The 24188-nt window shown below is 34.6% G+C and overlaps 1 long non-coding RNA gene across 1 annotated transcript in view; it reads left to right on the top strand.

The window, feature by feature from the left end:
• The first annotated feature begins 8515 nt into the window (after window positions 1-8515).
• Window positions 8516-24188, top strand: part of LOC116660972 — a 190332-nt gene continuing 174659 nt past the window's right edge. Inside the window, exons 1-2 of the long non-coding RNA XR_004316709.1 lie at window positions 8516-8600; window positions 20446-20547. This is a non-coding gene — a long non-coding RNA (uncharacterized LOC116660972). The remainder of the gene's footprint in view (window positions 8601-20445; window positions 20548-24188) is intronic.

The raw sequence follows: 24188 nt of genomic DNA on the forward strand, positions 1-24188 counted from the left end.
CAAATAGGACAAGATTTGGTCATTTAGGGTCTTCTAGAACTTTTATGTTCATTATGGTTTCACAAAGATTCTGTTCAGCAATCTCTAACTAGTATGAAACAGGAAAACTTGAACTCACTTAGTGAAATTGTATCATGTAATAGTCTCACCACTAACTAGCTTCTTGTCCTTTGTACCAATTTTAATTCTCTGCTTTCTAGAGTGTAGATCATGGTTTTGGAGCAGACTAAAAACTGAGGAATTTGCTGTTCTCTCTATAACCTTTTGACAGGTTAATCTTTTTACAGAGAGTCTATTTCTTTGTGTCCTTCTTGCTATAAAAATATTTTTAAAAATTAATTTTAGGTGGCTTTAGAAACCTCAGTAAATTCTAGGATATATCAACTTTTCAATTATTTTATGTTTGCAGGCCTAGACCACTTTTCTCTTATTCCTTAGTTATTTTTCTCTCTTTCATTTTCTGTACATGATATTTAAAAAAATTGAGGTTTATGGCTATGTAGAAATCCCCTTCAGGATTATTTGAGATTATAAAGTCAGATTTTCATTTTTGAAAACTACATTTTATATCATTGGTTTTGGATCTGAACCATCTTCTTTTTAGGCCTTGATCCAAGAAATCTTACTAATATTTCTGCTGCCTCTGACATTGGCCTTCCTGAAATCCATGTTATGGGTCTGACATCCTTTCGTGTTTCCTTTACTCACTTGCAGATAGTCTGTGGTCTTTCTATTCAAGGTGTGGCATGTAAACCAGCATCATTAGCATTACCTGGTAGTGTGGCAGAAATGCAGACTCTCAGGCCCCCATGCTAGGCCGATGGAACCGGAAAGGGCATGTTAAAAAGACCTTCAGGTTCCTTCTAAATAGAGAAGCACTGCTTTAAGATCACAGGACAAGACAACTCTGTCCAAAGTTCTGCTCATTTCCACCCCTCTAACCAAGTCTTCCTTAAGAATCAGATTGTTGGACTGGATAATAATAATAATAATATAATAATCACTAATACCTAGTGGCTTGATAATGAATCAAGTTGATAGAAAAATAAATCAGGTTGATAATGAATCATGTTGGTAGAAAAAAATTTACTTCAAGGGAAATAAAGAATTTTTTTAGATAGTTTACTTTTAGCTGAATATTAATCAGAAGAGTAGACTAATATTTATATAGGGATTAGTAAGCACATGACCCAAAACTTTAAACTTATCTTCTTATTTAATCTTCCTGATATCACAGTGATGTATTTACCATTATTATAATTCCTATTTTACAGATAAGAAGTTTGAGGCCAAAGTAGAGATTAATTTCTTACCTAATAATCATACAGCCCTGCAGAGCCAGGTTCCAAGTTAAACCTATTCGATTCTAAAATTTATGCTTTACATGATGATTTCAAAGTGCCTTTTCTCATGACAGGATGAGACTTTTAACAGATTGCAGGGAAGTTGAAAATTCCCCACACCATTATATTTCTTCTTTTTCAGGTCTGTGCTCTCTGATTCTTTTAAGCTGCTGTCTCTGCCACCTGCTACTATTCCTGCCACCACCCACCTCTCATGCTCCAAACATCCCCTGTGAGGGTAATACAAACACTCTCTTGCTTTCTGTCTGTTGCTTTAATTGTGAACTGCTTGTCACAAACTTTTCCACAACAGACTAGCTCACCCTTAATCCTTCCGGCTTCTGACCGCTCTTCTTTTCTGCCTTGTCTTGATCTTTAAATCTGCCATTCAATACTGTTTTCCTTTCAACTAAGATCCAGTTTTTTCCTCCAGTTACAAGACCTTTAGCTTCTTAGGTAAACACTGTTCCTGATATGACTGGCCCCAGACCCCTACCTTGGGGCCACCTCTGGGCACAATTCCAGGGTCCAAGCTTACTCTAGTTCTGGGAGCTGGAGCAAAACTTTTAGTAACTAGGCTCTAGAATATTTTAACATTTTACCTCATTCTCTCTCTTCTTTTACCTTCACTGAGATGTTTTCTTTTATGTTTTCAGAGGCAGAGCTGAAGAGTTACACACAAGCTTACATCTTTGTGATGTGTAGAGTTCATCTACGTCATCTTCTTCCGAAGTGTCACTAGAACAAAGAACAACTTTTCATTGTTATGATCATGTTTTCAAATGATAAACCCTAATAGTTTACCATCTTGAACTATACTCCAAACGTTGCTGATTATCTTGGCTTTGAATACCCAGTAGAATTCTTGACTTTCTTTTTAGTCATTTTAACTGTGAATTCTTTTGTCTGTACCAATTGCACAGATGGTTTTATTGTCATGGCTGGTGCCCTTCGTTATGTCCACTTTTATAGTTTTATCTGACAATGTTCTCCATCCCCCTAGCCTTTGATTTTAAAGTTAGTGTAAACCTGGCAGGCTTCCAGATGATTCTGTGCAATATACTCTATAGCCAGCGTGTTCATCAGTCTGGCAGAATAATCCCTGGTAGAGCCTGTTCTGTACCTCCGTTTATTTAGCTAACCATTATTTTTCCAATCTTCTTTCTACTTACAAAATTCCCAACTCTTCTAAAATGGGAGCATGGATAAGACCTTGCTATCAATAAACCTTATATTTTTCTGCTTAGAGCTCTGATTCCTAGAGCTGTCTCCCAGATTTATTCTATTTATTTCATTTATCCCTATTCAGCATTGTAAGTAAGTGATAGTGAGCCAGAGTCATCACTCATTTACTTATTCATCTTCAAGCTATATATATTGGCTAGTTTTTGTTCCAGGTACAGTGCTAGGCCAGTAAATTGGGCTATCCCAGTGGAGATATGGAGCATGGAAATGGTGCTTATTTCAGCAAGCACCAACAACTACTGATTATTTATGTTAAGTTATACAAATGGCCATCTCCATCCTCCTATTCCTTCTTCATAGATTCAGTAACTAAATTCTTCTAACTCTACTTCTAGATCTTTCTGACTTTTCAAAGAAATAGGGCATATTGTTTTCTTCCCAGAAATTATGCATCTCTTTCCAAAGGATCCCTCCAATGAATCATATTTCTTTCTCCTTCCCATTTTCCTTTGTGTAAAATTCTTTCATTGTACTTGATCTAGTTTGATTCCCCTCTGCCTTCTCCAAACCTCTTCCCTTTCTGCTTCTTATTTAGGCTGTTTCTTTATGTTATCCAAAAAGTCGTTTTTCCTTGCAATATAGCAAAGGATAAAAACCGTTAATTTCAGTCTTTTAATTTCATTAATTTAATCACTTTTCAGCTACCAACAAAATTTTTGATTACTTCTAGAATGAAGACTAGTAGAATCTTTATACCAATTTCGCATCTCCCTCACCCAAAGGACAGCTATGTCAGCACAAATAGAATGTGGAGTTCTTTTAGGTGGTCCTTGTCACGTTCTAAACTTCTTGTGTGAATTTGATCAGTACCTACCACTAGTATGATAGCTTTTAAACTATCAACTATTAAATGCAGTCAGCAAAGGCAGTAATTAACTTAAAAAAAAAAAAACCCACCAATATTTCCTGTTGTTTTATTTCTCCTAGCTTGCTGGTACCTCCTGCATGGGCTCTTAGTTGACTCCAAAAGTTCCCTTCAGCTCTTAAATATTACTTTTTAGTGTTCGGTGGCTGTTTATAAACCACTTAAACTACCAAGTGGTAGAAAATTTCATATTCCCAATTGAGGTCCTATAGATACTTTAAAGATTATTTCACCTGATATAGAAGGTGCCATGGGGGCATGTCAAAATCAATAAATGTGTAATTACTGGGAGACCAGTTTTACTGTAATATTTTGTTTCAAAAGGGGAAAATAATTCCCTCCAAAACCTGAAATGCTAATGCATTAAATAAACTGAAAATGTTGGGGTACATTTCTAGTGGAAAGTTGATTTTTCCTTTACATGGCCTCATAACATGTAAGCTATGAATTCCTTTTTTTTTAACTGAAGTATACTCAGTTACGGTGTGTCAATTTCTGGTGTATGGCATAATATTTCAGTCATACATACATATGTATATATTCGTTTTCATATTCTTTTTCATTATAGGTTACTACAAGATATTTAATATAGTTTCCTGTGCTATACAGAAGAAATCTATTTTTTGTCTATTTTATATATAGTAGTTAGTATTTGCAAATCTCAAACTCACAATTTATCCCTTCCTATCCCCTCTCCTCCCTGGATAACCATAAGTTTGTTAACTGTGTCTGTGAGTCTGTTTCTGTTTTGTAGATAAATTCATTAGTGTCTTTTTCTTTCTTTCTTTTTTTAGATTACACATATGAGTGATATCATATAGTATTTTTCTTTCTCTTTCTGGCTTACTTCATTTAGAATGACGATTTCTGGGTCCATCCATGTTGCTGCAAATAGCATTATTTTATTCTTTTTTATGGCTGAGTAGTATTCCATGTGTGTGTGTGTGTGTGTGTGTGTGTGTGTGTGTGTGTGTGTTTGTGTGTAGCACAGCTTTATCCAGTCATCTGTCGATGGCCATTTAGGTTGTTTCCATGTCTTGGCTATTGTATGTAGTGCTGCTATGTACACTGAGGTGCAAGTATCTTTTCAAATTTGAGTTCCCTCCAGATATAAGCCCAGTATGACTTCCTTTAAGTTATATGCGATGTGTACAACCTGATGATAGACGAGAGCTCTGGAGTGCGCATCATATCTGATGTACCTTGTGTCAGTCACAAAGGGTAAGCATGATGCACCAACCAACCTCTGCAGGATACATTTAATTCAGGAAGCTTTACATCCAAAATCCCCATCAGAAAGCTTTTTTTTTTTTTTTTTAATATGAAAGGCAATGGAAATTACAAAATACCTATATTTAAAAAAAACTAAAAATGTAACACAAACTGGAGTTGGCAAAAGAAATTTTTTTATCAGTTGTAGTTTCAAAGACCCAAACTGAATTTAAAGTTCTCTAAATCTTTTGTGACTTAATTTAAAATCTTTTCTTCATTTTAAATGAAGTCAATTTCTTATAATGTGAACGGCATAATTGACAATGGAAAATTCTGAAGTATAAGCATTATGATTTTCACAAAATTGGAACTGCTTTAAAATTGGCCAAATAGGGACCTACATATTTGATTGGTACAGTTGGAGGCATGTTTCATTTAGTCAAAGGAGGCCATTCTAAAATGAAGGCAAAAGTTCAGTGGTTCAAAAAATGTGTTTACTGCTTTAGAAAACAATTCTACCCTTAGTTACTAGAATGCAAACAAGTCCAGAATCAAAGTGTCTTATCTCCTCCTCAAAATATGTCCCCACTTTTCTTACTGATTTTGACACTACTTAGATTGCTCTACAGTTCAGTGTTCTTTCCCACTTAAGAAATTTAAGTACTGTACAGGTTAATTTACCTGTTCATGATTACATAAAAAGGATATTGAAGGATGTGTGTGTGTCTGGTCTTTAGCTAAAATCCTAAAGCTAGAAGCAGTAAGAATCTCCATATTGCAAAGAGTTTCAAGGAGATACCAGATACCACCTCCAGGGCTAAAGAAGAGGTGACCAACTGGGTCCTTCAACTATCATCCTTAAGATGATGCTTAGGCTAAATAAACAGAAGACTAGAACTTAATAAAGAATGGGTTTATGTATTTCATAAATTTTCAGCCTAGTGGGCAGTCTGGTAGCATTTTATCTTCTTTCTTCTTTAAGGAAAGAATAGTGGCTGCTCTCCTACTCACTCAATAAAGGATTCAAGAGAATCCTAACAGTAAACCAAGAGTTTCTTCAACAAGGGAACACTGGCATCAGACACTTTTAGGCCTACCTCTTGGTGCACCAGAATCAATCATGATAGGAAAGTGCTTTGGAGAAACTGAAATCCTGAGTTCAAGGGCAGACAAAATATATATTCTAGTTCCTGCTTATTCCTGGATACTTTTAGCTGTGCAGATCAGGTTAAAGCAGCTCCCAACACTAAGGTGAGAAGAGATGGTAACAGAAAAACTGCATGCCTTCTCATTATTTGGCATGAAAATAATGTATGACTCTAGGACCAAATAGATATCATGAGCAGATTCCAAGCGCCAAGGTGATGCTGTGAACAGATACCAGGGGTTAAGTAGATGTAGTGAAAGGTAGCCATGTTGGAGCCATCTTGAAAATACTTCCCACGAGAGCATGACATGACAGAGCGAAGTTGCCCCGGTCAATAACCGAAGGCTATGGAAGTGTATTTCCTGGAGCTAAAGATGGAAGAGGTCAGGGTGTACAGGGTCCTGGTGGAAGGTGGTTTTATTTGTGTAGAATATTTCTTTTGCTATCTATGAAAGGATCATGCTTTTTGCCGTATAGACTCTAGGCTTCCCCATTGACTCACTTTACTAAAGGAATGTGAGCAGAAGTGGCTTGTAATACTGCTTAAGTAAAACTTTTAGAGTTGTCTTTTGTTCCTTCTGTAATGGCAGCAGCAAGTCCCAGATGAGGGCCGCTTCTTCCTTATGAGTCCCTGAACGAAGAAGCTGGGAGAAATGATTAAGCTAACAAGCAGAAGACATGTTAAATATAAGCTTTTGTTACTGTAAGCCACTAAGACTTGAGACTATGCCACTGCTCTCCCTTGCAAACTATGACATATGGTCATCCAGAAGGGACATCAGTGGGAGAATAGGATGAATGTTTTCTATGCAGGCCTCCGAAGACACATAAGGATATCCCCTAAGAGTGTGAATTTGAGTCCCTGCCCATTGGGGCCAACTATGGCTACTTGTCAATAAGGTAAATATATAAGACTTTTGTTCTTTTTCCTCCTGCATTCTATTTCTTCCCCAGAATACCAGTGAAATGTTGGATATCTAGAGTCAGGGAAGTGGGGTCGGGGCTAGAGCTCAGTGGTAGAGCCCATGCTTGGCATGCATGAGGTCCTGGATTCAATCTCCAGTGCCCCAGGGGAAAAGTAAAAATTAAATTAGAGTCAGGGGAGTGAGTCAGAAAAATATAATGCAAGATCTAGAAAGAGTAAAAGAGCAAAAGACCGTCTCTTACTTTTCTCCTCTGCAGTATGGTTCACACCTAAACTTGGAAGGCAGATAGATAGATACTCATTTGGATACAAAATGAGAATTGACATTTCAAGTGGACTGGACTAAATTTTGCAGCAGAAAAACGAGCCTTAATGACCAAAATGAGACTCTTTGTATCACATAAAAATCTAGAGGTCTCACCAAAATATCATTAATCAATGTGGATTAGGCTAGATGTTGGAAAAAATTATATTGATTGTACCCCACAGGGTATAGATTGTTCAGTAAGGTTGCTATAGTTATGTGGTTTGTTGGTGACAGAGTTGGGGCCAGAATCCAGGAATCCTAACCCCAACTATACTACTATTTTGAATATTTATTTATTAAAAGGTATTTTCTATCAGAATTATATTAATCAAATAACAAAAGGAAAACTCAGCTTTGAGAGGCGAATTAGTTGGCAGGCCATAGTGTGAGCTTTATAGTGAACAAAATAGTGGCACATCTTTCTTAGAACTGATTTTTCAAATATAATAATTGGTATGCATTATTACTCTAGGGAATCAAAGTGTAGAACCTCTGGCAGAGAGGTCTCTATAGTAATTGCCAAGAGCTTTTATTTAATAGTGTGTTTATAAGTTATTCCTTGCCCTCGTCTAAAAAGGATCTGGTTTATTTTCCTCAGTATTAACTTTTTCAAGCACACAAATATTTATTGATTATCTACTATGTGTGAGGTACACCTCCAGATGCAGGGTATAGAAATGTTCCTGTCCTCAACAAAATATTGAGAATAAGCAAGTTCCTTTTTGAAATTACATGCAATAGAGAAGTAGAAAAGGGCTACAACCTTTAGGTCTCACATTAATGCAGATCTTTGAGTTCTCGAAATATGTAAAATTTTCATGATGCCTTCACATATTTATATTCCACAATGATTGTTTTATAAAGACATAGTCAGTGACATGATCTTGAGGCATTTACTTTCCATGTGGATGTTAATTGAGAAGAAAATATCATAGTTCAAACTACTTTATGTAGGGGAGGGTATAGCAGAGTGGTAGAGTGCCTGCCTAGCATGCACGAGGTCCTGGGTTCAATCCCTAGTACCTCCATTAAAAATAAACAAATAAGAACTTAATCACCTCCCCCCAAACTATTGTATGTAATTTTTTAAAGAGATAAGAACCAACCAAATCGTATTTCACAAATCCATGTTCACTATTACAGCTAATATAATTTTAGATTAGTGAAATATATGATGTAGACTTACATTCTTATGTGAAATAGTTTATGACACACTGGTGTTCTTCGTGTGATAGAAGAGTAGAGTATATTTTCTTCTTAAATTTTTTTGTTAATGGATTTTCCTTTCAATAGAGACAACATAGTAGAATAGAAAGAACATTTCACAAGAAGTCAGAAATCTGGATTCTAATCTTTCTCCACCTACCAAATAGCTACATAAACTTGAGCAAGTTGTTTAACCTCTCTGGGTCCTAGCAATCTAATCTAAAAATGAGGATTTTAATTAGAAAACCTGTGTTCTTCTTTTCAGCTTGACATTCTATGATCCTGACTGCACAGAGTGGAATGTTAAAATCTGATACCAGCAGTAGAGATATTCAATGCAGAAACATTTGGTAAGTGAGATTATGATTATATTAAATTTCTTTCTAAGAAAATATATTACCTATGTCCAGAACTGTGTCTATTAACTGTCACACTTCCATTTGCTAAAGCAAATATTTGCTAAACAAATATTAAGTGCAATGCTGTATTAGGCAGTTTGTCTTCCTTTCTCCATCCATTTGACAGTATTGCTTCTACAGCATTGCACCTCTAGCCAAGAACATTGTGTGGTTATTGAATTTCGTTTTAAACTTCAAGTATTGCCCACTGCTGTGAGGTACAGTTTGGAATTAGTCTCTAAACCAAAGGAAAAACATTTGATAGGGTAAAACCATTTTTACTTTTATTCCCTTGCCTAATGATTTTCTGCATTGAATGTTAAAAATTTTATGAATCCTGGTCAACAGGACTTTAAAGATATGTTTATAACATGTTCTTTCTCTTGCGTGTAAATAATTATCAGCTTAAAAATCATTAATTAAGACAAAATAACAAAAATTTCAGCCTTTTAACTATAAAGTAGAATAGCTAAAAATGGATGCATTAAATATCTAGGCACCCTGGTGAGAAAGAGAAAGTCTCTGAATGTGTAGAGAGAGGGTTAAGGAATACTTGGACTCATTAATCTGTTCAGAATATTTGTCTAGTTTCCACTGTGCCAGGTGAATCTGTCAAAATCTCTTCAAAATCATTCAAAATCTCTTCTCTTAAAGAATTCACTGTGTAGGGGATGAGTAGGGGAATAGGTAGAGTCAATGAAGACTGAAAAGCACCTGGTAAGCACCACAGAAGAGGAGGGGGAGGGAATCCAAAGGAACAGAGAGGATAGAAATCTAACTCTGCCTTGAAGTAATTAACAGAGAATGAGATGCCATACATGTGTTTTAACAGATAGGCTGAAATTACCCAGGGAATGATGGTGGAAAAGCATTAGGCAGAAGGCTATCAAATACACAAATACATTAGAGCCTGTCACATTGAGAGAAATGAAGTGTAGTAAACAGAAAAGTGATGAGAAACAAAAGTAAAGGGGTAAAAATAGCCAAAATCATGTTAGGTCTTACATATTACACTGTTTGCATTTGATACCATAGACAATGGGTAACATTGGACAATTTAAAAATCTAGAGCATAGAAATAATGTAGGATTATTGTATCAGTTTTTCAGTGCTGCCCTAAAAGATTACCACAAACTGAGTGGTGGATTAAACAACAGAAATTTATTGTCTCACAGTTCTGGGGGCTATAAATCTGAGCTTAAGGTGTTGGCAGGATTGGTTTCTTCTGAGAGCTGAGAAGAAGAATCTGTTCCATGCCTTCCCCTAGTTTCTGGTGGTTTGCTCATAATTTTTGGCATTCCTTGACTGTAGATGTGTCATTCCGACCTCTGCCTTCATGCTCACATAGTGTTCTCCCCATGAACATATGTCTGGTCCAAATGTCCCTGTTTTATAAAAACACCAGTCATAATAGACAGAGGCCCATCCAACTCCATTGTAACCTCATCTTAACTGATTACATCTGCAATGACCATATTTCCAGATAAATTCACAATCTGAAGTACTGGGAGTTAGAACTGTCAGTATATGATTTTGGGGGAGACACAATTTAAACTATAATAATATTATATTAAATATTTTCAGAAGATTATCCTGGTGGCATTATTGCAGCTGGCATTATTGCAGCTCCCTGGCATCAGGGAGACCAGTGAGGAATCTTTTGTCATAATCCAAGAAAGAGACAATGTTGGTTTGAACTAAGACAGTAGCCAAAGAAAGGGGAACAGAGTTTAGAAATATTCAAGAGGTGGTATTGACAGAATGTAGAGATTAATTTTATATAGGGTTTGGTGGCATAAAAGGAAGCCAAGATGACTGAGCTTTCTGGATTTAGACATGGAACAAACTGTAGAATTATTAAAAGATGAAGGAATGTTGTAGAAGAAGGTTTGAGCAAAGATCATGAGCCTCGTTTTAAGGTACCTTTGAGATATCCAGGTGGCTATGTTAAGTGGACAGTAAGACATCCAAGTCAAAAGCTCAGGTTAGAGATTCTACGTTTGGAAGCAGGATAATCAAGATGGTAGCTGACACTGTGAGGAGGTAAGAGAAGTAACAGAGAAAAGAATCAAGGAAACAGTAATATTTAAGAATTGGTTTCAGAAGGAGAAACCCACCATGACTCAGTATGAGTATCCCAGGGGTAGCAGAAGAATCAGAAAGGAATGGTATCCTAGAAACCAAGGAACGATAGTATTAATAGAAGGAGAAAGTGGCTAGTGGCGTTAACTATAGCAGAGTTCCAGTAACTGAAAACAATCCATTAGTGATTTCAGCATGGGCAATTTCAGTGGAGTATGATCAAGATACACAACATGTGCCTTTAACCTACTTGAACTCAGTTATATGCTCTCATTATTATCAATAACAGTAACAATTATTTCTATTATTTAAACAGTGTGGGCAATTCTGCCTGACATTTCACTTGATAAGAATATGTATAAATGTTCAGGAATAAAGATCAGGAGATACAGAGCTTTGCTGATCTCCCAATCAGTTTTGGTTTTATATGGTTCTGTAAACTGAGAACTTTGCCATGCCGTGTAATTCCAGTGTTGTAAGTTATTTTAATTTTTGTACATCATGCCCCATTTATGAACAGAATTTATTGTGTTGTTGAAAGTGTGCTTTAAATTAATTTCCTTTGAAGAGACATTTTACATGGGGGCAAAAAATAGATGTCAAATTATGAATTTTGTAGTTGATATGAAATAGAATGAAGAGTGAGAATGGATAATGAATTCTGAATACAGAAAGGTGTTATAAGGGTGTTCCTATGGGGGTAATTGTGATCAGATAAGTCAAATATATTAACAAGAATAGCAAGGGGAAAGAATTTGTTGATGGCAAACTAGTTAGCCTAACAAAGAGGAAAGGAAGAATATCCCAGATGAAGATAAAAAAGAATAATTGATCAACACAGTAACAGTTAAATTAAACCATGGAAAGATAATTACAAGAAGAAAATCAGATAGTTTATATATGCTGATTATTTCTTAATGTTCTGTAACTTTTCAGCATAAACGTTTATGACTTTTTGTGGTCGCAGTGAAAGCAACTACTCTTCAAAGTAGACTTGTTAAAGGAATAGATGAAATATTTATTTGTAAAATAAGTGAGATAGAGAAGTTATAGTGGGATTTAGTATTATGCTAATAAACTTTTTGCGGAAACAGTTTAAGGAAACTAAACTGAAGCAGATCAGTTAGAGGATCTTTCCTTTTTCCTATATTGCCTCTGAATAGTTTATGATCAACTTTCTTGTGTATTCTAATCAGTTTTATAATATCTCCCAAATAAAAATGGATTTATAGTTAGGCAAATATTTCTAAAGAACTTACAGTTCTAGAAATAAAATAAGACAGTATAGAAAGGAAGGAAAATAGGAGGGACATAAAAAGAAAGAGAGAAAGAAAGGAAAGAAAGAAGGAAGGGAGGAAGGAAGAAAAAATGAGAGTAAGAAAAGAGAGAAATAAAAAAAGGAAAAAAAGAGGGAAAGAAAGAAGGCATACGTCATGCATCAAGCTGGAAGTGTGATAGAATATACAAAAATAAAATGTGTTTATTCAACCAGTGTTTATGACAATGATTTCAAAATCAAAATCCAAAAATTAGATTTTAAATTGAGGAATATAGCATACTTATCAGATTAAGTAAAGCTAATAAAAGATGGCCTCTAAAGATGTGTTTTAAGCCAAGATTTAAAGGAGGTGGTAAGAACAGAGTAGGGAGAAAGCTCAGAGAAAAGGAGTGGCAGGTCAGATATTTTGTGTGTGTGTGTGTGTGTGTGTGTGTGTGTGTGTGTGTAAAAAACTGTGTTTGTGATCAAACAGATTTGCCCCTGGTATCTTGTCCTCTTCTCCCTGCCATCTGATAAAAAGTGAGAACAGTATTATGCAAGAACAAATGTAGAGTCAATGAAAGAAAAAAAAATCACGCAGCCTGAGGAATCTGGTATCACTAGATGAGAAGAAAATTACTAAAATGCTTAGATTAGTCCTTACCATGATGCTCCAGAAATTTTGTTTCTGTAGAACAATAGGAGATGGTAAAGGAATCCTAAGAATGGGCAGGCATCTCTATAGAAAATGCCTGTTTCTAATCCTCAAGATTTCAAAACTAAAGGAGAATTTCACAAACATGTCTCAACAGATCTAGAGTGACAATGGGAAAAGGGAGGAGACATCAGAAGAAATTTCCTTCAGGATATGAGGAATTTAGAGAAACCTCCCTAACTCTGGGATTAGAAGGCTGACTTTATTCAGAGTTGGTATCTGAAAAACAATAGGTTTTGCCTATTGAAGTTTTTAAGCATGCAAAGATGCTCACACAATTTTTTCTCATTATTTTGGTTTTTAAGTCTCAAAACCAAACCACTATAATTCAAAGCCAGCTTAAGTTTTCAAATGAACATTTGCTACCAATTAGTTCATAATGAGTATTTGTCTGAAGTGTTTAATGACCATAAGAAAGCTTTTAAAATTGAAAAACATTCATGTTTAGGACTTATGTTGCCTGGCCTGACTTATTAGTGCACCAAATTTGATCGCCCAGAGAGTTCATAAGGTTTTAAACGTGAGGGCTTGTCTCTCCGACAGACTGGACAGAGCGCATGCCCCTCTTTAACATCTTGCATAGGAACTCTTTTAAACAAAGGGGGGATCTTAATTGCTTGTTTTGTATTTAAACCTCACACTAATCCCATTGCCATCAATAGAAAGCCTGTGTGTGGATTGTGTGGGCTGCCCATTCACAGAGCTATTGAGAAAAGGAAATGCCCCTTTATTTCATCGTTAAGGCCAGTTTTCTTAACTTTTTTTTTTTGGCCTCATTAGTACCTCAAAGAATCCTTCCTGACTTTATTGGGAACTCTTCTAAAGTTTCACCATTAAATGCAATGTTTACCCTAAGTGTTTCTGTTCCTAGTTGATTAAGACTGTTTTTTTACTCACAAATGAGTAGTTGTATTGAATGCTATATAGCAAACATTGACAAAGTCATAGAATTTTTCCATCTTAATCCATTCACAAACTATCTCAGAATAATGGATTTTCTAATTTACAGTTGTGCATGGTGGGGAATATTCTCCCCCTTCTCTTCGTTCTTTTGGCTGGTCAAATAATTAAAATGACAGAAAGCAGACTAACTTGAGAATATCAAATTTATCACATAGGTACGGGGAATTCACATAAGCTTGAAGAATTCCAAAGATTAGTATTGCAAGATGACGTTACACATGTCATTTTGGACTAAGGAGAAGAAGGTAGGGATATGGAACTTAGAAGGAAGTAAAATAATTTACAGGAAGATAAAAAGAATGAATGTTTATTAAACAAATGTTTGCTGGGCCATCTAGAGACAATGGGACAAAAAGAAGACTTTGATCAAATGGACCCTGCGAGGTTCCTCCCTATCTGCCTCACCTAGTTCATACTTCACCATAGTTATCTATGGTAATAGCTCCTTCCTGGAATAGGCCTTCTATCTTAAATTTTTTTTAGGCAGTTAGGGGAAAGTTCAAAGGTTCTTCCTGAGGCTTTTGGGTCTTACTTGTTTTCACCTTGAAATAATCTGCCTGCCAGATGGCCCATCTCGGAGTGGCCTGCCCTAATCCTCATCAGCATCATCCTTGCATTATTTGGAAAACCGACTTGGTCATGATTTCTTTCGCTGACATTTCTGAATTTAATTTGATAATATTTTATTTAGGATTTTTGCATGTAAGGAAAGTTGACATTTAGTTCTGCTTTGAATACTGGGTTTTTTTCCTAGTCTCAAAAATGAATAAGTTCTCCTATTTTTTCATCTAAGAATTCAAAATTATTGGCATCAAGTTGCTTATAGAATTTCCTTGTATTTTAAAATTATGGCCTCATGTATTTTAAAATTACATTCTCTTCTTCCTTTGTAATATTTATTTGCTCTTATCCTTTTTTCCTTTAATCATTTTTTTGATCAATTTAAGTAAATATTCCAGTTCTTGGAAAGAAGGTGTATTCTTTATTTTTTACAAAATGAAATTCCCACATATAACTGTTGGATTGGTAGATGAGTATGTTATTCTTCTTTGTACTTATTTTTTGCTTTTTGATTTATAACTTTTAAAGAAAGATTTAGTAAGATTCTTTATTTTTCAATTTGTCCTTGCAATGCTATTACTTTGATTTGATGTATTATTTATTTGATGTATTTCAGTATCACATTATTAAGTGCATACAATTACATGATGAGTTTGTCTTCAAGTGGTTTGTTCCATTTATCATCATGTTATATCCTTTAATGTGCACTAATGCTTTTTACATAAAAGTTTATTTTTCCTCAGTATTTATACTAATTAGCACATTTTCTTTTGGTTAAAAGATACCTACTTTCTGTTTGATAGCTGCTTGCTTGGTCATCCAGCATTGAATGAGGACTATCAGTGAGGAAGGAAGGAAGAATGAGATAGGGCAATTCTTTCTTGGTTGGGTAGCTTTGTGCTCTCTGCCTCTGGCAGATGTTTAAAGCTGATGCTCTTGTATCTTGGATCTGAGATTCTGGATCTCTCACCTGTATCTCTCAAGCATCAGGCAATACATTCCTTTCCTTAGGTTTAGGGGTCCTCCTACAGCCTCCTCTTTGCAGGTGGTCTGCACCACATGGCTCATTCTACTGGTCCTCCTCATTCTTCCCCTCTCAAGGCAGTTTTCTGGGGGTAGAATTTAAAATGGCCCTAGTCCTGCTCTCTGTCCATATGGTCCACATCTGGTCCAAGAGAAGTAAAACCTAGACCTATACAAACCCTGCAAGGGCGGTCCGGTCCTGAGGCAGCGGCAGGCACACTCCTGCCTCCTCCACCACCACCTGTTAGCCTTAATTGCATCCTGACAATGTCTCAAGCAGGAGTCACGTCTCAGCCCATGGGATAAGAAACACTCTTGTTGTCCTGTGGAAGCCAAATCCCTCTAAGGGAGCAAACATTCACCATTTCACCGCCACCACCTCTTCCCGCTCCCCCGCCCCCACGCCCCACCCCCCACCCTTAGGGAGGAGGAATTAGGAATCACAGGACTACTTTTCCAAGGAAATCTTCCTCAAATGCACCTCCTTATCCATACACTGATCCATTTTCTATTTTTTTTTTTAGAATACTGATATATTTACACTTGTTTTGATCATTTTATTTTTATCTATTTTTTGACTTTTTCCTCTTTCTCTGAGTATTAAATAAATGGAGTTTTCTTTATTTCGTTTGTTTCTTCTTCTGGTTTCAAAGTTATACATACCATTACATTCATTTTAATGGCCTTCTCTCAATATTTAAAATCTCTAAAGACACACAACTTTATTGCTTTTCCAAAAAATCTAAAGGTGATCAATGTTTCTGTCCTTCCCTTAACAAGCATAGGAAACTGAGTGCTTTAACTTCCCTCCAGAATTGCTGTCTTTTGTGTTATTGTTATTGCACCTTGCTTTTAAACCCTAAAAATAGTTATTTACTTATTTTTTATTTTATTTTATTCAGTACTTATTTTTTTAAATTTAAAAACAAACATTTACAGTACCTCACAGCACTTCTTGGTTCTGGTGATGCCCTCACTCAGCTTTCATTTATCTCTTTATTTGACTATTTCCTTTGCTCACTATTTTTTCTTACTATTCCTTTTTCGGGAGATTCAATTTCCTTTTGTTGAAATACATCCTCTACTAGTTATTTCAGCAAGGGTCTTTACCGGTAAGCTTTTAAAGTCTCTGTATACCTTAATGTCATTTTTTAAAATCCTAGTCTTGAATTAGAAAAAAATATATTTATATATATTAATTGAATTGGAAAAAAATATATTAAATAGTTCAGTTAAAGAGTCAGCTTCAGTACATCTAAATAGATAGTTAATTTGAAGATCAAACTGAGACTATCATCCAGAATACAGTTTATGAAGGAAAACTTAAAACGCATTCCATATAGGATTAGCTCCAGTGTATTTCTAATAAAATTTGCAGAAGCTGAGAAGACTGCGAATGAGCAGAGAGATAATAGCAAAGTATTTCCCTGGATTCCAGAAAATTATAGCGCTTGATATGTCTATGAGTGAATTTGTTTATATTACCCTGCTGGCTTTGGTGTGCCTTTTCTAGATAAGGAAATATGTCTTTCTTAAATCCTGGACACTTCTATATTTTTTCCGAATTGACTTAAAAAATAATGATATCCTGTTCTTATTTTATGGATTCTATTCCATCCTTTACCTTCTTACTTATTCTGTTATATCAAACTCTTTCCTATCCCAGACAGGATGGGTTTTAGTAGTTCAGAACCAGTTTTTATGTTCTATTCTCAGTCTGTTTTTCCTGTGTTACATATATGGTCTGAATTTGAGCTCTACATATGCATGTCACTCAGATTTGGAGCTCTGATTTCTCCTGGATGATGCTATCTCTGCTTATAGCTTGCTGTTGTAGGGAGGGCAATACTCAGTTCTGGGCTAAATTCCTGTGTAGGTGGTGCAGTGTTTCTGGTTCCTGTTAATGGTACAGCTGCTCTTTGCTTCTTAGCATTATTCAGATGACATGTTCCAAGTCCCTGTCCTGCACAATGATTGTGGCCTAGATCTAAGATTTTACTAACCATCTCAGCTCCCAAGCCTCTAATATGATGCATTACCAACTTGCTACAGATTTGAAATGTCTCTTCATTTTAGATACCTAGAATTTATTCCTTTTTGTTTAAAAGCTTGGCTTTATTAAAAATGGTTTTGCTGCATTTTGGCTAGCTATTGTATGTGCTTGGAGTAGCTTGTGCATTACGCATCTGCAGTTTTCCATAATGATCTACAGTTCCTCTAAAGACTTAGCACTTGGTAATATTTTTATGCCCCCAGCCCTATAGTAGCCATTATTTTATTTTCATGAAGGTTTAAAATCCTTGACATGCCTTTGTGCTTTCTTCTGTATCTTTCTCCATCCCATTTCTTAGAATGTCATCTCTGTGCTGTCCACTCTTCTGCAAATCACCATCCTTCAGGGTCCACCAAGATCCATCCACCTGGGTTACATTTTCTTTCATCTTCTTGCTCAAAGTGATCTCTTTTTCCATGAAATTTCTGTGGCATTAATTATCATTTTCCACTTATTTAATGTCAGGCATTTGTTTTCTCTTCATGCATGCATATCTAACTTAACATTCATTCTGTGATCTCTTTAAGAGAGGGAGTATAGATTTTAAATTCTTAATTTCTCTTTTAACCCTAAGCTCTGTGCATTGTACAGCTTTATTTAGTAGATTTTCAATAAACATTAGATTGAATAACTAGATCTCTCACTATGTTTAAAGTTCAGAGCACATAGTAGGTTGTCATTAAACATGTAAGTTAATGTTTCATCAAGGAATTAAGGCCATCTTGGGGTAGCAAAGGGGTAATTGCTCTTCTGGAGCAAAGCAGTAACACCCAGGTGGGTGGGTGGTTGCTCTTTATAATGAGAAAGTAAGGTAAGCTAGTCACTCCTTTTAGAAAAACATCCTGCTTTGGTTTTCAGTGGCCCCAGGCAGTGGACAGAGCTCAAGCGGATAAATTTGTTTCTAAAGGGCATATCATTTGAAAGTTTGTTCTCTTTTACTTTTGAAAACACATGCACATACACGTTTTCTTTCCTTAAGCACAGTGATCAGGGAAGGGAGAGAGCCAACAGATAGTAAATTCTCTTGGTATGGACTTAGCCACTCCAGGCTGATAGACCTTAACTATTGGCATTTTTCAGCTCTAAGGAGAAATAGTCAGCTCTCCCATCGGGCAGGGCCGGCAGGTGGAAATAGTCCAAACCTCACTAAGTGATTTTCTGAAGAGAGACAAATGTCTGTTGAATAGATGCATCATCAAAATGATTTGATTCTTCAATTTAGGGAGCAGGCGTCTGGATTTGTAAAACATCTGAGGAGTCTTCGTAAAGCTCTCCAGTTAGTTTTTGTTTATTTTATTTTTATTCTCAGTGTAGGACCTATTAGCTAACTCTTACCAACCATAGATTAGAAATGCTTTAGGGAATAGATAAGATGAATTTATAAGCAATTGTATTGTTTGCTTACAATGAATGTGTTTATAGTTTTTAAAAGAATTGGTTCTTTTAAAACTGGAGACTCTTTTGCAATGTTGTTAATGATGTTAATCTAATTTGTTTTCTATTTTTAAAGTCAGAGATTATATGTAACCCAGGTTAAACAGATTTTCAGAACATTTTAGAGGTGCCAGGGATCTTTCAGGACATGCTGCCCTGTCTCCTTCCTAAGACATTCCTGGCAGATGTGGGCCCAGTCTTCATATAAAGGTTCTTGTCAAAAGGAGGTTCATCACATATGGAGGCCATCAGCTTCACTTTCACTACATCTGTACTCAAGTTATGTCACTATAAATAATCAGGGTAAAGAAATAGTACCAAATATAGAGGGGTTGTCTCAGCATATCCACAATTACATCTGTCAAATACTTATCAGGGATAAAGTATGCACTTTGCTTTATCAAGCTCTGGGTTGATTCCTCTATTATCTCCAATTTCTGGGAGGCTGAATTGTAAAAGGATTGTGAGCATAAGGTCCAGAATCACTACCTCTGTTGTGTGACTTTTTTTTTTAATCTTTTATCTCAAAATAGTGATCTTAGTAGTAATGCTTCCTTTGAGGTTGAAGATTTACGTAATAATAATAACACAGATAACATGTACTGCTTTTTATTTATTAGCCATCATTTAAAGCTCTGTTTAAACACGTTTAAGCTTTAAAATATTTTAATCATTTTGTTTAACCCTCACATCTGTCTTAACAGTTAGGAATTATAATCACCCCATTTTAAGGGTGAGGAAAGTCGAGTTTGGAGAGGTTTTGTCACTTGCCAGCATCATACAACCAGGAAAAGTCAGATCCAGGACATGGAATTAGACAGCCTTCCTCCAGGACCCATGCTTTCAAACACTTCTGGAATCATCTGCAGAAGCCTTTTTTTTTTTGTAGCTTATTTTGTGCTCATGGTCACATAAAAAAAAAAAAGCACCTTTTTACTTTCATGCTTTTGATTTTTCTTTCTTTCCTTATTATTATTTTTTTTAATAAATGATGCTTATCCAGGTAGACATTCCTGTCACTGAATAAAAATAAAGTACAGTATTACACTGGAAAATAAACAAGTGAAAAACAAAAACAAAGCCAATATAAAACAGCAAAACAATGTTTTTCAATCCTGTTGTGTTATGTAGAATGCCAATTGTCAATAGAAATTTTCAGTGTTTGAATCTAAAACTTGAAAAGTTTGTCATAATAATAATAATAATTTACGTTATTGCTCATTATATTATTTAACATATTTATCACAGTGTTTCATTGCTCTGGCTTTGTTGTAATGTAGTGGGCTTCCAAGGTAATTTTCTTACACATTTAAGTGAATAAGCTTTAAAGTTTTTAACCATTTTCAAATGAAAATATTTTAAAAATACACTGTAAAGTCTCCTTAATTAAAAAAAAAATGTTACTGCCTAAAATCAGAGCTTTTCCTGGGAATTCAGGTTCTTCAGTATTAGCTACAAACATGCAGTGAAGTTTTCAAGATTCGTTGGTAAGTGTTTACTAAAGGACCCAATGTTTCTGTGGTTTTGTTGTTGTTGTTGTTGTTTTTCTTTATATTTTTGGTGAATATTTGCTAACCCGCTGCTGCATGGCAGTTACTATCCTAAGCACAATAGAGATGCAGTGGCTACCAGGTAATGTAGAAACGTTTGTATGCATATTTTTTAAGTCTTTCATCAGAATACTGCAACATTTCCGTTCTCTTCACAGTTACACAAGGTTCTTGGGTGAAAGATCGTGCTGCACATCTTCTCTACAGCTTTGAGCAAGTCACACGGCCTCTTTGGAGCTTAATTTCTTCATCTATAAAGGGTATGTGTTGAACCTCATCATTGTCTCCCCAAAGTGACATTTAGACCCAGCTAAAAACAATATCCAGGGTTTCTGGGTTTGTTTTTTTTTTTTATTCATTAGCAAATGTTTTGGGCTTATCTTATATGTTTCTATGATGCACAGTAACAAACACATGATTTTAGGCCTAGAAAACATTATGCCTTTATATATTTTTGAGATGTGGAAATACTGGGTGAACAAAATAACTTTTAGCTTTTTTGAAGTTGAAGAAGTAAAGTGCATACATACATACATATAGTAAAATCTCTAAATTTAGCAAAATTAATTATAGATGCCAGAACATACACGCAAGAAAGTATATATAAAATCCAATAATTTAAAAAAAGTTACATTAGCAACAGAATCACTTGTTTTTTCCTTTAGATAATTATTCAAAATATCACCATAAGCTTACTAAAGTTGTTACTGCTATTGATACTCTGCTTCTTACTTATTGTTTTCCATGAAAATGTTTATTTCAAGAATTTATTCTTTTTTTAAAAAATGTTTTTCTCGTTAAATGCATGGCATATCTTTGCATTTATGCTAACACTTCCTCTAGGAACACCTAAAATGCTTTTGAAATCTTCTTTATATCTCCGTAGTATCGTTGGAGAGCATTGTCATGGTATATTCCATCTTGGGAAAATAAACCAAATAGAATTTAAATGATAATTATGACTATTGGTGACATTGATGAGAAATATGATCATTTGTCTCCTTTAGGACCCAATGAATGATGAGATTTTGTGAAGCAGTGACTATCCTTTTTTATTTAGTTACATTCATCTCTGAGATACTTGAATTTTTCTTATGCAAAGAACTAACATGCTAAAAACAAAACTTCAGAAGTTGTCTCAAATGTTAGTGATTACCAAGAAAATTTTGAGATAAGCCATAAGTGAAAATTGGTTGATACAAATGATTTTGATATTTGGTAACTGCTTTGGAATAGCACAAGGTGGTAGATTTAAAGATACAACTCATTTCAGAAAAAAAATTTATCCTCTATCTTATTTGTAATATAAGATGAGGACTATGGCAAAAATCAGAATGGATCAAATAACTTTTTCCTTGAGCTATTGGCTCACATCTGATTTTGAAAGTCTAATGTTTCAGAGCATCCTTATGCCTCTATTTTTAGAGTTAAAGATGGATACCAGATGGACACCATCTGTATCTATCATTAATGGACTAATGTTCTCTACAATGGGCCAAAAATATGGGAAATAAGAAAGATAAAATGGAAGTTTCCATAATGCTATACACTAAATAGACTATTTCTCACCATTTGAGAATAAAGTAAAATATGTAGCTTAAAAGTTGAACTAGATGCTAAACTGCCTGGTATTGTAAAATATAACTAGCAGGTATTTCAAAAGATAAAACAGAATTTGTTAGTTAAGATAGTTTGATGCCATCTTTAACTACTATGAAACTCAAAATCAATCTCTTGAAAAAATATAGTGAAAGTTGAAAGTAATATACATACAATTTCATTCTGAGATGAATGGTAAAAAATATTTTTGGTGTTAAGACTATATTTGTCACAGCATCCAATGATGGGAAAGGAGAACCACAAATCTTCCTTAGAGATCTTTTCCCTGAAATGATTTGTATGTGACTTCAAAAAGGATACAAGATAACTAAAATGACTTTCTCCAAAGAAAAGTCTATTTGCAGAATAGAAAACATATAACTATACAAATATATTCAAATTGTGTTTTCAAAAACTTATGATTGATGAAAAATTAAATGTTTTCAAAATTTGTAGACACCCACCTGATACCTACGTTTCTTCCCCGAAGTCCAATCAAACGGTCGTGTATGCTACATTTGAAAACCTTCACTGTTTCAAGTTCAGGAACTCACATTTGCATTAAAGACTTCTAACTTAAAAAAAAAAAATCTGTCCATAAATTATTACTTATGGCTTCTATGCATTCATCTTTGCTTGGCCCTAATGAGTGCAGTAATAAAAATAATAATAATTTTAATAGTACTTTATACATTTTAAAATACTTTCATACATTTTCCTTTGACATCATTTGATACACATCAGGCAGTGTCATGGTTAGTAACTCAAGCCCTAGAATATACAGACATGAACTTAAAGCTCAACCTGTAACTTTGTGACCTTGGGCAAATTAGTAGATGTGTTAAACCTCATTTCTTCATCTGCAAAAATAGAAATAAAAATAGAACAAATCTCTAAAATATAATTACATAATTTTGGTGCAGTGGAATGCCTAATACATAGGTAATGTTTAATTAGAGTCAATTATTTTATTTTTTATTATTATCATTATTAAAAATTCTTAGTCATCCATCCAGTTTCACTTCCATAAATGAGACATGCCCAATTCTTTATATGATATAATTTTAATTCCTCTCATAATCTTTCCTGTACTTCTCTGAACTGACTTTAGTTTATCTGCTATTATTCTTTATGTGAGGCAAACAGATAATCCTCCCAAATTTTTGACATTATATTTTTTTCTTAGTGTAGCCAAGAATACTTTTGATTATTAAGAAATTATGTCACATTTTGTCTAATTGTTTGCTCTCAAGATTGCAAGCTCCTTGAGCACTAGGTCATAATTTATTCTGCCTTTTACTTCAAAATCTCGCTCTAGGCAGGCTATATGTGCTGGATGTTTGATAGTTTTCAAAATTAACTGTCAAGTAGAACAACTAAACTTTATTCACCTTGTACTGTTAGCTCTCCCTCAGTCTACAAAACCAATTGGTAAGTTTGTTTTTTTAATCTGTCGATTTTGATATTCGTTACTCTTAGATTATATCCATTTTTAAAGTTGTCATTTATCTTTTAAACATTCATTATGGTCACTAAGGTTTTTCCTGTTTTGCAGCATCTACAGTTTTCAACATCACCTTTCAAGTAACTTTAAACAGAGTTGGCAATGAAATCTTACTGTATATCACTAGAAATTTTCCTCTAACCTGGTATAGATTATTTAGTTAATGATTTAATGTAAGAAGATATTTATCTACTGTCCTCAAACCTATATTGTTCCATTTTGAAACTTTTTCAACTGTCATTTGAATACTTTATTGAGGGGAAAGTGATAAAACATGAAGTTGGAAAGTTGAGTGAAATGAAATAAAACTTTTTAAAATTAAAACATCAAACATTTTAACTTTATCCCATTGAGAAGGGGAAGTTCTTTAAAAATTTAAGACTAAAAATTACTTGGTCACATTATGTTTTTAGAAATATAATTCTACTGGTAATGTGAAACACATATCAGAAAATCATGAGACTGCAGGTTCACAAAATATTTAGTAGATTTAAAATAGTAGTTGAGAAAAGAGTACATGTGAACTGGAACCAAGGCAGTAATGTTGCTGATTTCTTTCTAATTATTCATGAAATATCCTGTAAGAAATATGTCCAGAATTCAGTGATACAGTTAAGAATAGAAAAAGACTGACAGCTATTCAAAGTGTCACTAAATTTAAAATATGGAAGATAAAGTATCTATCACAAATAACAAGTTGACAGTAAAAGTTTATTGAATAAATGAAGTTTAGAAAATCATGAGGATTATATGTTTAAAACTTACGAGATACTGAAACTATCACTTAAAGCTTGTATC

This window comes from Camelus ferus, chromosome 3 (genome assembly GCF_009834535.1).
Source record: "Camelus ferus isolate YT-003-E chromosome 3, BCGSAC_Cfer_1.0, whole genome shotgun sequence".
NCBI lineage: Eukaryota > Metazoa > Chordata > Mammalia > Artiodactyla > Camelidae > Camelus > Camelus ferus.